The 12,410-nt window shown below is 28.9% G+C and overlaps 1 protein-coding gene across 1 annotated transcript in view; it reads right to left on the bottom strand.

Annotated features, from left to right (window-relative positions):
* Window positions 1-12,410, bottom strand: part of LOC117168844 (choline O-acetyltransferase) — a 224,602-nt gene that overhangs the window by 101,910 nt on the left and 110,282 nt on the right. The window lies entirely within an intron of this gene.

Below are 12,410 nucleotides of genomic sequence, written 5' to 3' on the forward strand. Positions count from 1 at the left end.
CGCATACTTTGAATAAAATATTTGTTATCATTCTCTTGAAATAAATGTGTTTTTTTCTTGAAAAAATACCGGTTTCATATGTATACACCTAGTATATATATACTATATAGTATTTGAAAGAAACCGTGTTTTTTTCACTTTTAGGTTAGGATATCTCGGAACGCTTAGGTGATGGCTCAATTCTGAGCTCGGATTCGAGTTCAGCGCGTCAAAATACTTTGGATAAGGTATGTCACCCCTCTAGGTCATTTGATTTTTTTTTAATTTTATAGGCTTGTATTATCAATGATCAATTATTAAAATTTAAGAAAACAGTTATTTTTAAGCCAAAAAGATGCATTTTGTACAAAAAACTTTAATTTTCTACCTGAAAATGTGAATTTTAGGGAAAAAGTTAATTTTCAACCAAATAATTAAGCTTTTATCCCTAAAAGATGAATTCTTAACCAAAAATATAGTAGTAGACTTTTAACCAAGAAGAAGAAACCTTCAACCATAAAAGAATAATTTTCTCAGTGGGGTCTATTAATTTAGTTCGCAATGATGTAGAACTACGAGAAAAAGGGGAACATAGGGAAGACTTTGAAGCCGGCGATAAGTAAATCGAAATTTTGATTAATTTGTAATAATTCCTAAATATTGAGTTCATTTGGTGAATAATATATTTTTCAATTTCTGGTTTTGTATACTATTATCTTATTTTTGCTAACATTAAAAAATGTATTTTCTCAAATTATTCTTTTCTACAAGGTTCTGTACTGAAAAGAATACTCTATAGAAAACAATTGTTAAGAATATGAAATGAAAATCTATCTACCACTTAATTTTAAAAAACAATTATTTCCTAAGGTATTTGTGTCAGCAGAAAGTGCTAAAGTGTTTAACAGATTTTTTAAAGCTAGCAAACAAAATATTTTAAACACAAAAAATAATTAGAAAACTGGCTATACAAAAGATGCTATAGTTAGAATTTACTTAAGAATTTCCTTTAAAATTTATTTGATTCTTGCATGATATAAAAAGTTTTTAATAATACATTAAATACCCTTTTTCAGATTTTTTTACCTAAAGTTGAACTACTAATGCGCTTTGATTCCAGATACTATCCAATTTTTAAAGATGCCTAATATTTTAACTGTTTTTATTATTATTTTTTATAGTTTAAGATATTATACATTATCTGAAAGGCTTAAATGATTGAAATTACCTTAATTTGTAATATTTTTTCAGTAAGATGTTATTGAAATTAATTTGATCAATGTGGTTAATTTGTTTATAAATATAAGACGTAGGATTATTGACATATAAAAAAATACGTGAGTTTTTTAATGAATAGCTTTCTATATTCCTGTTTGTTCAAATAACATCACGTAAAACAGAAAATTATAGGTTTAGAAGAATGTAAACTATCGTTTGTATAAAATAGGAATAGCCTCGATGATATGAAGCAATTGCAGATCTAGCAAAATCTTCAACACATATATGATGTATATATCCAGAGTTTCTGCAGCTTGTCTGACAAACAATGTTCATTACTACTGAATCCTCGAATTGATTTTCTCTTCTCTATATAGTACGTATATATTCTACTGTTAATAGCATGCTTCCTTTTACTTTATAATTTAATGTCTCGATAGTCTCTAAATAACACAATTCTTAATAAATATTAAGCTTCTACTTTAAATTTGTACATCTAGTAAAATGTATGGAACAAAATTCTGGAAAATCGCTTAAAGAAATAAAAATCCAAAGAAAAAGGACAAAAGTAATTTTATTGACGGTTTGTGCAAAAAGATATGCAAAAGAAAATCTAATATGATTGATTCAACAGTGTAATGAAAGCGAAAAAAATATCTCACACTTAATTCAGATATATTTGTTCTGGTAAAATTGAATTTATAAACAATTCTTTTTTTCAATCCAAAAAGATTGGTGTCTTGTTTTATGTTTTTGATTGTCACTGGAAAGTATTATTTTAAAAAACAATGAATTCTAACATAAACTCACTAAGCATCTTTAAACTAAAATCGTCTTTAAGGTTTCCATCTTTCAATAATTTTAGATTATGTTTTAGCGTTTTACACAGGAAATGAGTATTTATACAACAAATTTTACTATATGTCAAAGCTAAAAAATTGGACTTGAAAAAGGTTTCACAAACTTTAAACATTTTTTGTTATTGATAAATAGTGTTTTTTGTCTAAAGTTTCTATTACTGATAAAAAAGATCATTAGATTTTAAAAAATCTTCACAATATTTGTATGTTACCACAATATGGTATGTTCGCGTCTTCTACGGAAATTGGTTATTTAAAATAAAAATCATTTGACTTTGAAAATTAAAATTACAATTTTGAAATTGGTTCAAAAATGTATATATTAAGTGCAAAGTTAAGATATCAATGTTCATCAATTATCCTACTTTACCTACAATTGAACTGGTGAACCGTGACGACTCAATTCTCGAACGGTAAATACCTTCAAAATTTCGTTTCTATATTTCTGTACATTTTATTATTTAGAGTTTCATATAAAATAAAGCAACTATTTTTCTGGAATTTTTCACCTTTACTATATTTTAAATATTTTTTCCATTATTGTCAGTAAAATTAGTGCTAAAAGAAGATATATTAAGATATTAATTATATATTATTAGTTAAAAAGTACAAAAGACAAAAGAATAACAATCGGGTTTTTCCGTAGTTTCATACAATGTATGGTTCATTATAGAAGCATTGCATTTATTAATTTGTATTCAATACGCCTTTTTTTGCTGAAAAAATCGTTTTTGTTGGGATAAAAATTCCCTTATTGTCCCTACAGTTGAACTGGGGAAACACTGTGACATTAGACATCTAGGCTGACTGGTACATTCCTTGACTACTGCATTCTCGAACTTTGAATACCTTCAAAATGTTGTTTCTATATTGCCATAAATTTATTTATTTAGAGTTTCACATAGAATACAGCGAGTGGTTTTCTGCAATTTTTCACCATTACCATTTTTGAAATCGTTTTTGTTTCCGTTATCGTCAGTACAATAAGTGTTTAAAAATATATATTTTCACCCACTTAGCCATTATGCAATGTATTTTTCTTCAATTTTTTAGAAAGCAATAAAATAGAAACATTAACTTAGAATAAGATACGTGTTTACGAAAAATTGTATTATTGTATAATAATGTTTCAGTTTGCAAAATGGCATTTATGTCGGTATTTATGTTGGTTTCTGATAAGAAAACATAGTGAAAATTTGGTATTCAATTTCTTTTTTACTAAAGAAACTTGAATATTTATTTTAAAATACAAGGAATTTAATTTTTCTCATTTATTTCAGTCAAAATGGATGTTTATGCTGATTCATGAAAGGCAGCTAATTAACCCTTAAACGGCCAAAACGCCACTACCGGTACACTGCTTTTCAACGGACAATAACTAAGACTATTCGACACTAGAAAAAATTAAGACGCATATATTTTTATTGCTTAAGATCTCCTTTTTCCGACGGTGCCAATGGAATTCCTAAAAAAATTTACTTATTATCCCAAAATGCAGTTTAAACAAAAAAAAAACGTGATTTTTTGTGCCTATTTTTTTTGTGAACCATTTTCCAAAGCTTTTCGAGTCTGTAATTAACCTGGAATCTCACTAACGGGTGGAATAAATGTCTAAACTTTGAGAATCCATGGTTCAAAGATCGATTTTTCGTTTTAGTATTTTCAAAATGGCGTCTTAATGGCAAAATTTCTGTGAAAACATTCATGAATTTTTTTACAATAAACGATGCGCTTTTCGGAAAAATCATCAGTTATAAAAAGTTTTTGTAATCAGCCAAGGAATACGCCTGAATTTTTTCGAAGTGTTTTGAGCAAAATTTTGGATTTTGCATATGAACAATTTTTGCAAAATTAAACATTTTTCTCAAAACGCTCCAGAAAAATTCAGGCGTATTCCTCGGCTGATTACAAGAACTTTTTTTTAGTTTTTCAATAAAAAATTGTCATAGTTCTAAGCATCGTGTAAGAGTAAAATGATTCACGAATATCTATCGTCCGTCTGCCGCAAACTAAGTTTACGTTGCCCAACTATCATCAACGTGGAGGTCGACGAATATCGATAGTCTCTTTTTTTAAGGGATTTTATAAATTTTTTTTACATTTTTAAATTTTTTTTTATGGAGAATTTTTTTCATTTCATATTTCAATCCGTTGAAATCATTTTGATCCTGCTGTTTCAGAATGTAATTTTGAGAAACAATGTAAGCAGCAATACATGTTGCAATCAATGCAAAATCTAGTAGTCCTCTGGCGACATTGTTCATTATTACATAATGTTCTTGTTCGTGATTCGCATCTGTGAGTTTCCAAATCACCTAGTTTTTTTTGCGACAAATATTTCCTGCTGATTTCTTTACAGAAATCTTTAGTTTTCAATTTAGCTATATTATTCTTGTTGCAAATTTTCCAAATTACGGTAGCATTTGTAAATGATGATTCTATTATTCGTGAAAAAATTTTAAAATTCGGTCTGGGAAATTCCGATCCCGAATTCTCGTCATCTGACGAATCATCTCCATCAGAGCCAGAGTAAGTTGGAAATTTTTTATTGAAAAACTATGCGCTTTTCGGAAAATTTGCCAAGAATAAAAAGTTCTTGTAATCAGCCAAGGAATACGTCTGAATTTTTTCGAAGCGTTTTGAGCAAAATTTTGGATTTTGCAAAAATTGTTCATATGCAAAATCCAAAATTTTGCTCAAAACGCTTCGAAAAAATTCAGGCGTATTCCTTGGCTGATTACAAGAACTTTCTTTCTTGATGATTTTTCCGAAAAGCGCATCGTTTATTGTAAAAAAATTCATGAATGTTTTCACCAAAATTTTGCCATTAAGACGCCATTTTGAAAATACTTAAACGAAAAATCGATCTTTGAACCATGGATTCTCAAAGTTTAGACATTTATTCCACCGGTTAGTGAGATTCCAGGTTAATTACAGACTCGAAAAGCTTTGGAAAATGGTTCACAAAAAAAAATAGGCACGAAAAATCACGTTTTTTTTGTTTAAACTGCATTTTAGGATAATAAATAAATTTTTTGAGGAATTTCATTGGCACCGTCGGAAAGAGGAGATCTTAAGCAATAAAAATATATGTGTCTTAATTTTTTCTAGTGTCAAATAGTCTTAGTTATTGGCCGTTGAAAAGCAGTGTACCGGTAGTGGCGTTTTGGCCGTTTAAGGGTTAAGTAAAAAAACGGTCTCTAATAGATCAATAATATTTCTACCTGCATGATCAATAAATTTCATCTAATATGTGTACTATAAAATTGTTATGTACAATATAAAAACTAGAAGTTTAGAAAATAGTTTACTATTTTATTTGTTGGAAATTCGATTTTATAACAAGAAAAAATTCTTCATTTTTGAATAAAAGATTCAGCTGGGTTGTTAATTAGGTGCATAAAAATTGACATTTTTAGTTATGTAGGCAAAATTAATAGAAAAAATTCTTTTGCATTCTTAAAATGAATTGAGGCTTTGCTTTTTTTACTACAATAGATAACAAAGTTTTACATAAGTTTTATAAAAAGTATATTTGTATGCTCTAAAACGTATACAAGAGAAATAACTCGACTTCGAATACGATACATAATTACATATTGATTAGGATTAAGGTATTCTATATTGGTTTCGTGTTTATGGTGATCGTATTTTTTTTTTGTACTATTGAAACTTGTAATTACATTTTTTTAGATTTTCAACCCAATAGTGGAGTTTTCAAGCAAAAGCGAATAATTACCAATAAAATAGTTCAATTTTTAAACAATTAGTTGAATTTTCAAGCTACAAGGATGAATTTTCAACCAAATGATCAAATTTTGAGACAACAAATATTAAACTCGAATAGAAAAATAATTGCATTCTAAGCTAATTATTTGATTTTTCAAGATAATATTTTTAGAATATAGTTGGATTTCTTATCCCAAAGAAAGAATTTTCTATAAAAAAGACCAGTTTTTAAATACTTAGTTGACCTTTAAAAAAAACATGAAATTTTCAGCAAAATAATTAAACTTAAAACAGATAAGATCAACTTTCAACCAAATAATTGAATTTTTAATGAAAAAAAAGAAAGATATAATAATTGACTTTAAAAAAAAGAAGATAATTTTAAATGAAAGACAGCACGAAGTAATCAAAATTATTACTAAAAAAGAGAAATTTTAAACAAAATAGTTAAATTTTAGAGCTAAGTAGTTGAATTATAAACTGAAAATGATCACTTTTCAAACAAAAACACAATAGTTAAATTTGCTGTTACCAAAATTGATCTTCAACGTAAAGAAAATGAATTTTTAACCACAGAGGCGAATCTCCAAATAATAAAATTAATTTTGAACAAAGTATTTTAAATTTCCACCAAGTAGTTAGACTTTCGATCAAGAAAATGTATTTGCAGTATAATAAAATTAATTTTCAATGAAATAGTTGAGCCTTCAACAAATAAAATGAATGTTTAATAAATTATTTAATTTGTCAACTAAACAAAATGAATTGTAAATGAAAAATTTAATAGTTAAATTTTCAGTAAACAAATTTAATTTTCTAAAAAAAATGTCAACAAAATAGTTTAATCAAGAATATTGATTTTCTACCATAAAATACAAACCTATAACAAAAAATATAAATTTTCAGCAAATAATGGAATAGTTACATTTCAGTTAAAAAATTAATTTTCAGCAAAATATTAAAATTTTCTTCCAATCAGTTAATAGGCTTTCTAAACTAAAATAAGTAACTTCTAACCAAAAACAGAAAGGCGTTCTTTGCTTAAAATTGCTTGAAAACAGGGGAAAAAGAGGAATTCTCCTAAAGAAGTGAAAAAGGTAAATAGGAAGAGTGTGAAGTCCGTACTTAGAAGCTTTTCTTGTAAAATAAAATCATTAATTTTCTCCAAGCGTTTCAATACATTGTTATACACATTTTCATGTGTGATGTTACATTCTGCATTTACCCCTCTCCTCTTGTCTCACAAATTGTTGCAAAATTTGCACCCCCTTCCTTCCCTAGCAGAGTGTACTGTTTGAATTTCCCCATTTTATTTTAAAGCCTTTTTTTCATTATCAAAATGGGTTACTAAATTGAGATAAAGAAATGTTCCTGAATTCCTTGAAGTCACTTGAATTTGTTTAAATTCTTTATAACTCCTTTAAATGCTCTGGAATTAGTATTATTAGGTCTAAAAATTAATTCAAAGCCTTTATTTTGATATATTGTAACTCGTAGTCAAATTTGATTTTTTTGTCTCAAGGTAGTTTCAAAGGGAGATTCTTAAGCTTGAAAACACAATACAATATGTAACGCCGCTGCGGACTCACCATAAGAAACCATTAGTGAATATAATGGCATCCGAGAACAAGCATATGAGACATGCCATGCTTTTGTGTTCCAATTGAAAAATCATCATTGTGAAACTGGAATCCAAAGAAAATATAATATCTCAAATATTTCTTGCCTGACACCATTTTATTGACTTATGGTAATTGAGGTTAAGTCCGCAGGACCGCCACCAATTATTATGTGTGTTTCAAGCCTAAGATTCGCCTTTTAAAATTACTTTAGATCAAGAAAAAATTCAAGTTCAACGAAAAGTTACAATACATCAAAGTAAAGGCACCGAATTAAATTGAAAACCTAATAGTATAGTAGTATGGTTCTACAAATAAGAAAATACAAAACATTCCTATAGGTGACCAAACTGAACTAGCTGTAAATTCGAACTCAAGTGCATCCACTCTATTTATATTTAAATTTATATGATGCTCATTATAAGAGCACTTTGCTTCCCGTTAGCAAATGATGGGCTTCCTTAGAGAGGAAGCATTTGTGATTCTTGAATAATAGACAATCTAAGATTTTATTTTAATCAATTTAACAATAAAAATGTACAAAAAATAGAAAATTAAAAAAGAATACAAAAAATTAAAATACAAGGACAAACTAAACAAATCAAATTTTGCATTTAAAATGGTGATTTTTTGAGCTGAAAAGATTAATAATTTTACACTCCCTATCAGCCTCTTTCAGAATTATTTTATTTGAAAATTTATAATCAAAACGTCTTTTCTATTCATACATCAAATTTGATTGATGTCGATAAAAAAAGTTTATCTGTTTAAAACAGATGTTTCAAATTTTACGAATGAGTATAACTTCCTTGCTCTTCAATAAAGTGTATTAATAGTATAGGTTAATCGACTTGCATCCGATCAAATCATCTTTTCCTATGTTGCATCAATTTTGGATTATGTTAATGAACAAAATTTTACTATAAAAAAAAGTTTTTTCGAATAATGTGCATTGTCGTAGCTTCCTTACTGTTCAATAAAATGTATCAATATTATAATTCAATCGACTCGTCTCGAATCAAGACACCTTTCGTATTCTCATATCAACTTTAAATTGTTGGAATGAGAAAAATTTTACTTTAAAACTCGATTTTTAATATAATATAAGTCACCATAACTGGTTTACACTTTGATAAAATGTATTAATATTATAGGTCAATCGATTTGTTTCGAACCAAGGAATCTTTTATATTCTAGAATAAACTTTGAATTATGTTCATGAAAAAAAGTTTACTATAAAAAAGACGATTTTAAAAATATTAATAAATGCTACAAAAATTCAATCAATATTTTCAAAAAATCCTTCGGTCGGTTTTAAGATATTAGTGTCATAAATAAATTGTACAAATTTCATCAATTTATCTGCGACCATTTTTGGGTTATCGTGTTCACAAAAAAGTGTGACAACCACACAGACCCATCCGACCACTTGCCTAGAACACTGTTTGGGATATTTTTAAAAGAAAAACATTTGGCTAAATAAATTAAAACTTTTTTGAAAATGTTACCATTACAAAACTTCGCCTATGAGGAAGCAGAAAGACAAAAAATAAGAGACAAAAAATGAGGAGTTGCTCGAGGCTGCTTTAATGCATGTGTGGGAAGAGGGAGGGGTAGAAACAACCCCCGTCCTGGGATAAGTAGCTTTCGACATTAAAGATGCAAGCCTTAAAAACGATGATGCAAAGCCGAGGAAGGAGAGAAAAAGATACAGAGTGGCTGTATGAGTTCTGTCTCGCTAAGTGACGCAACACCATTTTCGTTTCAAACCCCCTGGTGCCTCGGGAGACTTTACCTCCGGTGTAGAGAGTGGCACCATGCCCACTCTCGGGCGGCGTTTCGGTCTCCGTGACTTTTGAGATCCCCTGTCCCTCTCACGGTCCCATGGGATACTTTCCATGCCTACTGCCAGTGCAGAATATGTACAGGGAATTGAGCAAACCTTCCTGCCTGCCTACCGTTAGCCACCCCGTCAAACCCCATGGTACATAAATAAATAAATAAATGGATTTACGAGACCCGGCACGATCTGCTCGACTCTCTCGTGACGCTTCGATGCGTGGGGGGCGATTCGCCTGCCATGGAACATTGCAAAATATTATTCGAGAGGGAGTAGAACAATGAAAGATATAATATGTTAGGTGGACATAGGATGACAAAGGTGGATTGAAACGATTCTATTAATACTCTTGAGAATTGAGAATTCAGGGAAAATGTTCCTTCCTCATTAGGGTTGTAAAAAAAGCATTGGAATTTTTTTTCGAATTTGTATGCATATCGCCACCAAATTTGTTTTAATAAACAAACAAATCAATGCGTTTTTTATATTAACAGATTATGCAACTCCCATAAAGTTTAACATGTATTTCACATAAGAAAAAAAGAGGTTTTTGTAAATTTCACTCAGAATTGTCAATATTATATAAATCGAGTTAACACTCAACATTTTTCTTCAAAGTTTACGGTAGAATGCAAAAGAATAATTAGAGAGAGTTAATTAAATTTAACATAAATGATGGACTCCTATGTTAGTGCTAGATAGTTGCGGCTTTTTCTGACATTTTTTACTTTTTGTCATCTTTTCACCGAGAAAGATTAGTTTTCAACCAAATTCCAAAAGGAAAAGGAGAAGTTTTTTGAAAACAGGGGAAAAATTGAAATTATTTTTAAAAAGCGGAAAAGGGAAAATAGGGGAAAATGTTTCAAAACGCTTTTAATTAAAAACTATGATGCTCTAATGAAAAATTCTTTAGTTTTTAATATTTTCAATTTATATGCTACAATTTTTTCTTTGTACTTCAGTTTTTAAAGTTTCATTATAATTGAAAATAAGGCTAAGAATAGCGAGCTTCTAACAAAAAAATCGAAAAAGTCTGAAGAATCAAAAAAATCGCACGATTCGAGTGACATTTCCCCATCTTATTTTAGAGTTTATCCAAAAAAAGGAAGTTTAAGTTAATTGTGAGTGGAATCTATACAGAAATGTGTAGTACGAAAATTTTATTCAATATTAAAATTTAAATTATTTTAAGTTATGATTTTCTGGCTTTCTAGTTCCTATCTGAATTTATTACTTTCACTATTTTTTATTTAAGTTATAAATTCTTTTCTATAAATCGTAGTAGTAATCAATGGGTCTTTTTCGTCGATTTTGCATATCAATTTTCAAGGCTAGCTTTTAGAAAATCCTTAAAGGAGTATGAATTTATTGACATATTCTGATTTCAAATCGTAGGTTTTAAATTATTTATGTCTTGCGGTCCAATCGTAAATCAAAAAAAAAATTATGAGTCAAAAAAACATTTTCTTCGAAACTCAGATATTTATTTAATAGAAAAACTCCTTTTCAACTTCCTTACGTTTCCATCATCCATCATCCATCATCATTATCATTCCATCATCCAACCATCATCAACTCAGGTAACAATGTATTTAAATCTACATAATTATCCATCATATTTGTTCAGACTAAAATTACTAATCTTTAATATAATTATTTAGGTTAAGAACCTTTAAAAAAGGTACGCATGTGTACCGAAACGTAAGGAAGTTTAAAAGGAGTTTTTCTATTAAATAAATATCTGATTGGACCGTAAGACTTAAATAATTTGAAATCTACTATTTGAAATCAATAAGCTATAAATATCATTTTAAAAGTTTCTGGAAGAGCTGCATTTTTATATTTCAAGTCAAAAGAACTAGGACACTAGGAGCGGAAAGAAATAGATTTCCTCCTTGTCCTCAAAAGTTTCTGACTTGACGCAAATTTAGAATCGTAAAAGTACATTCGAAAGTTTCTTTAATTTATTTTCCGGGATCTAATATTTCGGCTTCGGGGCGTTTAAAGTTTGCTCTCTGATCGAAAAATCTGACCCAGTTTGCAATTATTGTATCGGGTTCGATTTTATATTTAGACTCGGCTTTATCCGGACATAATGATTGTTTTTGATGTCAAAAACTTCAGCGAGGGACTTCAATCAAATTTCAGACAGAAACATAAATTGAATTGTCTCTTAAAAAAATGAAACTTGTAACAAAAATAGAATTTTCTATGAAACATCATTTTAGCAAAATTCGTGTTAAAATTATATAATTGAAGACTTGGCAGAAAGAATGTTGCATCAATAAAAGTTTTGTGTGCACGGAGTTTCATAGAGTTATTTTTAAAAACTCTTTGTTCTTATTCTGCGGAAGCGCTGCAATCGTCAAACTGTAAAAAATGTGAAAAATGAATTTGCAAGAAATTTCAAAATAGTCTTGTTTATAATTGTTTGATTTACTTTGAATCAACCTCGAATTCTGAAATGTACCTCGTGTAGAAAATGGTCGGGGAAGTATTTGGGGCCAGGATGGAGCATGCTGGCCTTTAATGTGGTTATGTCAAGGCGGTCCATTGTGGCCCTGAGTAGAAGTGAAACGATTTTCATTGACGAACGCTAGTCCAGACAAGCTATTCTAGCGCTAGTCTGGACAAGTTCTAGATGTTTTGGGAAACAATCAAAACAACGTTTGGACTCGAAAGTTAGAAATTTTTTTGGTCTGACTAGATAGGTTAGAAAAGCTCAAGTTAATAAAAAGAAGTACCAGTAATAAAACGTCCAGAGCCGATAATGTGAAAAATTTTATTTTCTAAAGAAAGAATAATTATTTAAAAAATTTGCCGAGTTCAGTTAAACATTTTTTTATTCTCAAGCGAATGCACTGTTCTGTTTTTGCCCCTGTTAAAAATTTTCTACATTGTATGTTAAAAATTATTATATCAAATGTCTATTACATTTTTTTGGTGTACCTTGGTATGGTATTGCTTTTTCAGATATTTCAAAATAATGCTCACATTTTATTTTTCCTGATCCTAATAGGACCCTGCGGTGGTTGTTTAATCCTTTTCCCTTTTTTGAAAGTGTATGTATATATACCAGGTGTATACATATGAAACCGGTATTTTTTCAAGAAAAAAACACATTTATTTCAAGAGAATGATAACAAATATTTTATTCAAAGTATG

This window comes from Belonocnema kinseyi, chromosome 3 (genome assembly GCF_010883055.1).
Source record: "Belonocnema kinseyi isolate 2016_QV_RU_SX_M_011 chromosome 3, B_treatae_v1, whole genome shotgun sequence".
In the NCBI taxonomy this organism is placed as follows: domain Eukaryota; kingdom Metazoa; phylum Arthropoda; class Insecta; order Hymenoptera; family Cynipidae; genus Belonocnema; species Belonocnema kinseyi.